The sequence below is a fragment of the Phyllobates terribilis genome, unplaced genomic scaffold, assembly GCF_046119375.1.
Source record: "Phyllobates terribilis strain yellow unplaced genomic scaffold, ASM4611937v1 Scaffold_5__5_contigs__length_657084704, whole genome shotgun sequence".
NCBI classification, from domain to species: Eukaryota; Metazoa; Chordata; class Amphibia; order Anura; family Dendrobatidae; genus Phyllobates; species Phyllobates terribilis.
In genome coordinates, this window is record NW_027362765.1 from 121,333,255 (window position 1) to 121,338,849 (window position 5,595).

General features: G+C 46.3%; 1 protein-coding gene across 1 annotated transcript in view; it reads right to left on the bottom strand.

Annotated features, from left to right (window-relative positions):
* Nucleotides 1-5,107, bottom strand: part of RGS19 (regulator of G protein signaling 19) — a 100,944-nt gene extending 95,837 nt beyond the window's left edge. The window contains exon 1 of the mRNA XM_073682900.1: nucleotides 4,988-5,107. The gene's annotated coding sequence lies outside the window, so the exon portion shown is untranslated. The remainder of the gene's footprint in view (nucleotides 1-4,987) is intronic.
* Nucleotides 5,108-5,595: the final 488 nt, after the last annotated feature.

Below are 5,595 nucleotides of genomic sequence, written 5' to 3' on the forward strand. Positions count from 1 at the left end.
TACAGGCAGCGCAAAGCGGGAAGAAGCCGGCGACGCTGGAGTCTGGACCTGAGCAGCGGCAGCAAGTGAGGAGGAGTGAGGTGAGTATTTGATTCTTTTTTTTAATGTATGGAGGCATGGGGCATTATATGGGGGGTGACATCCTGCATGGGGCATTATATGGGGGGAGAGGTGACATCCTGTATGGGGCATTATATGGGGGGGTGACATCCTGCATGGGGCATTTTGAAGAGTGGGGGGTGATATCTTGCATGGGGCATTATAAAGAGGGGGGTGACATCCTGCATGGGGCAGTATATGGTGGGGGAAAGGGACATCCTGCATGGGGCATTATATGGGGGGGTGACATCCTGCATGGGGCATTTTGAAGACAGGGGGGTGATATTCTGCATGGGGCATTATAAAGAGGGGGGGTGACACCCTGCATGGGGCATTATATGGTGGGGGAAAGGGACATCCTGCATGGGGCATTATATGGGGGGTAACATCCTGCATGGGGCATTATATGGGGGGTGACATCCTGCATGGGGCATTATATGGGGGGGGGAAGTGATATCCTGCATGGGGCATTATATGGGGGAGGGAGTGAAATCCTGCATGGGGCATTATATGAGTGGTGACATCCTGCATGGGGCATTATATGGGGGAAAGGGACATCATGCATAGGCATTATATGGGGAGGGGAGAAGTGACATCCTTCATGGGGCATTATATGGGGGAAGGGACATCCTGCATGGGGCATTATATGGGGGGGAAAGGGACATCATGCATAGGGCATTATATGGGGGGATAAGTGACATCCTGCATGGGGCATTATATGGGGGGTGACATCCTGCATGGGGCATTATATGGGGGGTGACATCCTGCATGGGGCATTATATGGGGGGAAGGGACATCCTGCATGGGGCATTATATGGGGGGGAAAGGGACATCGTGCATAGGGCATTATATGGGGGGGAGAAGTGAGATCCTGCATGGGACATTATATGTGGGGGAGTGACATCCTGCATAGGGCATTATATGGGGGGTGACAACCTGCATGGGGCATTATATGGGGGTGACATCCTGCATGGGGCATTATAAGAGGGGGACAGCCTGCATGGGGCATTAAACGGGGGACAAAGCCTGCATAGGACATTATGTGGGGGAACAGCCTGTGTGGAGTATTATATGGGGGCCAGTATCCTGTATGGAGCGTTATATGGGGGCCAGTATCCTGTACGGAGTGTTTTATGGGGGCCAGTATTCTGCATGAAGCGTTATAAGGGGGCCAGTATTCGGTATGGAGCGTTATATGGGGGCCAGTATTCGGTATGGAGCGTTATATGGGGGCCAGTATTCCATATGGAGCATTTTATGGGGGCCAGTATTCTGTATGGAGCATTTTAAGGGGGCCAGTATACTGTGTGGAGTCATTCACCGGTTTCTGAGCTATTGTGGAATTTACAATAGGTATCACTCATGTAATGTAAGAAGTGAAATCTTTGCATTGTACTATATCTATATTTCTCTGCGGTATCTGTGTATCATGAATTGTGGTATGTGTTAAAGGGGCCCACTGAGACTCTTTTGCCCTGGGCCCAGAAAAAACTGGAGCCAGCCCTGCCCTTCCCCCCCCGTATAATGTCCCATGCAGGATGTCACCCCTCATATAATGCCCCGTGCAGGATGTCACTTCTCCCCCCCATATAATGCCCCATGCAGGATGTCCCTTTCCCCCCATATAATGCCCCATGCAGGATGTCTCTTTCCCCCATATAATGCCCCATTCAGGATGTCCCTTTCCCCCACCATATAATGTCCCATGCAGGATGTCACCCCCCCCTCTTTATAGTGCCCCATGCAGGATGTCACCCCCCCATATAATGCCCCATGCAGGATGTCACCCCCCATATAATGCCTCATGCAGGATGTCACCCCACATATAATGCCCCATGCAGGATGTCACCCATCATATAATGCCCCATGCAGGATGTCCCTTTCCCCCATATAATGCCCCATGCAGGATGTCCCTTTCCCCCATATAATGCCCCATTCAGGATGTCCCTTTCCCCCACCATATAATGCCCCATGCAGGATGTCACCCCCCCTCTTTATAGTGCCCCATGCAGGATGTCACCCCCTTCCATATAATGCCCCATGCAGGATGTCACCCCCCATATAATGCCTCATGCAGGATGTCACCCCCCCATATAATGCCCCATGCAGGATGTCACCCATCATATACTGCCCTATGCAGGATGTCACTCCCCCCCATATAATGCCCCATGCAGGATATCACTTCTCCCCTCCATATAATGCCCTATGCAGGATGTCACCCCCCATATAATGCCCCACGCAGGATGTCACCCCCCATATAATGCCCCATGCAGGATGTCACTCCCCCCCCATATAATGCCCTATGCAGGATGTTCCTCCCCCCCCATATAATGCCCCATGCAGGATGTCCCTTCCCCCCCCATATAATGCCCCATGCAGGATGTCCCTTTTCCACCCCATATAATGCCCCATGCAGGATCCCCCTTTCCCCCACCATATAATGCCCCATGCAGGATGTCACCCCTCCCATATAATGCCCCATGCAGGATGTTATCCCCCCATATAATGCCCCATGCCTCCATACATAAAAAAAAAAATCAAATGCCTGGGTGCTGACGCCGGCCCAGTCTCTTTCCATTGACAGAATTTCAGTGCTGTAAGTAGCACGCTTTCCATTTCCTCTGGCATGCTGTCTACAGAAACTATGCATGGAGCTTTTTAATTAAAAGAGAATACTTTTTAATTATTTTCTGACATGTCATTAGTGGTTTGTGAGCTAGGACCCTCTACTGAGTTGCAGAATAAAGGGAACATAGAGCTGTGGAAAGAATCTGAGACATTACATTGTCTGTGGTCCCAACATTTTCTAGTGTCTACATCATGGGTGCACTTTTTTTTCCATCTAGGGACTTCATTACTAGATTGGACCATCCCCAAGGATGGTCCAATAAAACTTTAAGGGGTATTCCCTCTTGAAACACATTGACATTATATGCCATAAACATCTGGTAAGCTTTCAATTTCCGAAATATTTGGTGGGGCCGCTGCTTTCTTTTTTGGCACACTGGCAAAATGAGTCAAGGTGACCTCTCACAAGTGCAGCTACCTTGTTTGTAATTTGTGTTTTACCACGTGCACCATTACTTGTTCTGTCTAGAGCACCAAATATAAAGGTGGTCCCAAATGTTGGTGTGCTAGATCTCACTGGGGGACACACAGATTGTAATCATGGGACACATAGTCGCCCCTGTGTCACAGGTTATACACCCCCCGGTATACATCAATGTCGATATTCAGAGCCAGTATTAAAGAGGTTCAGACTCAGCAACACATTTCTGTCATTCTGGGACTGAGCAGGGAGTCTCCACTAATGTTATCTTAATTAAAGGTGTTGTCCACTTTAAGAAAAGTCAACCCTAAAGGATTTTAAGTATGCAACTTAACAATCAAAGCAGGTATCCGCCCTCCGCGGTTCCAGCTACAGCTCTATGTTCCTGCCTATCTTATTGTTTTTGCTGCATCAGAGGCATCACATCGACAGCTCACATCACCCCTGCAGACAATCACTGAGCTCAGTGGCTATGCTGATATACAAGGCATGAGTACCTGCTACGTTTGTTATGTTTGGGGTCTACTTTTTTTTTAAGTCGAAAACCCCTTTAAACCAGGGATTTGTATGTCAAAATAGTCATTTGCATATGGAAATCTGATACAATGTTTCCGCCAGGTGCCTTGTGGACTCTTTGGATACTGTTGTGTTGATCACAAAGTCATAACTGTATTGTCGCTGATGTAAAGGTTGCACACACGGCATGCACAAGGAACCTGGTAACTCATTATGGAAATTTTTTAGTATTTAGTTAAACAAATGAGAGGACAAAGGGTCCGCACAGTTGCTTTAGTTTGATGACTTTTGGGGAATCAAGAAGAGGTGGATTATTAGATTTTGTGGATTAGCAAATTGATAGTGTAAGTGGAAATCTGGGAATAATAAGAATATGTAATTTCTCACTCATCTTAAAATTTGTCCGGGACCTGGAATAGATATGTTGGGGGTTCTTTTGTCCAGCGAGCACCTCGGTATGGATAGCCTTATTATCTACCCAAGCACCATGCGATTTACAGGGCCTAGCACTGCTGCGCTCTACACAAGCAGAGACCAAGATCACTAAGAGCTTTGTCATGTCGGTCATTGCAATGAGAAACTTTTCTTACCTGTTGCTCTTAGCATAAGCAGCCCTAGACGGGCACTCACTGGTCGGCGAAATTGTGTTCCCACATAGACTGGCCCAATGAAAGCCCAACAATACAACTCCAACTCTTGGGCCTCAGTGCAAAATCTGTAACATCTGCCTTTACAACCTAATTGCTGCCATTTACAATACAGGCATTTTGTTATTTAGGTGTAGGGGCTGTGGGTTACCTTAGACACCATGTTTCAGGTGCAACTGCTACCTTTGCGCCCCCAAGGCTATGACCCTTGTAGCTGAAGTTGCACAACAGCTAGACAGACACAATTTAAAGGCCACTGGTATGGAGAAAAGATGCAGCAATCCCAGTGGCCCGTTCATAGTAGGATAACAAGACACACTAATACCTTTCTAACTTTTGCCTGGAGTTACGCTTTAATCAGACAGCAAAATAACAAAAACATAATTTAGTGATTCATACCTTCACTGACGCTGCCCACCAGTTTTCTTGGTTTGATTCTTGCCTCTCAATCCTCAAGACTATAGACCACGGCTAATTCTAGATAAACTTCTACAGACTGGTCTAGAAGTCAACTATCCTCATATATAGGGTGTCTTGAATTCCTTTAAAGTACATGTATGATCCCAAATGTCCACATATAAAAAATGTCTGAATTGCCCGAACCACACCCCTAAGTCACCAACAAACTTAATTCAGTGCATTTTTACAATGTGAGTTAAGACAAAGATGCGTCTACCTGAGCGGCTTGCAGGGCATGGACAATGTTGGTGGATGATGGCTTCCGAGCAGGCACAAGTTTAAGCAGTATCGTCCGAAAAACCCGTAGCTTGCTGTATGAGTTGCAAGGGTTAATGATTGCAGAACAGGGGGCAGGGTACCCAATTCTTTTTCCACTTCCTCCTTATGGCTTTATGTTTCTCTATATAGTTTCATAGATCAGCCACCTCAGCCAGTCATCCAGCCATGTGCCCAATCAGCTTTTTTTTTGTTGGTTCCTGCACTTATTGCAAAATTCATAAATGTTTATTTCTCCAGCAACAGCAAATATGCCTAAAGGTTATCCAGCACCAAACCCACCACAGGCAGAACCCCACACTCTCTATAATTTCACAATAATGTCACTGGTTTGTGCAGACTAGACAGGCTGCATTATCAGTGATATGTTAAAAAGCAATTCTAGTTACACATGAAAACTGTCCTACCTATTATCATAGTTATATTTTTATCCGTAAAAGTAGTTATATTCTTACCCATCAGGGTAGTAGTATAAAAGATAGATTCTTACACATAAGAGCAATATTATATTAGTTATATTCCTGTTCATAGGGGCAATATTATAGTAGT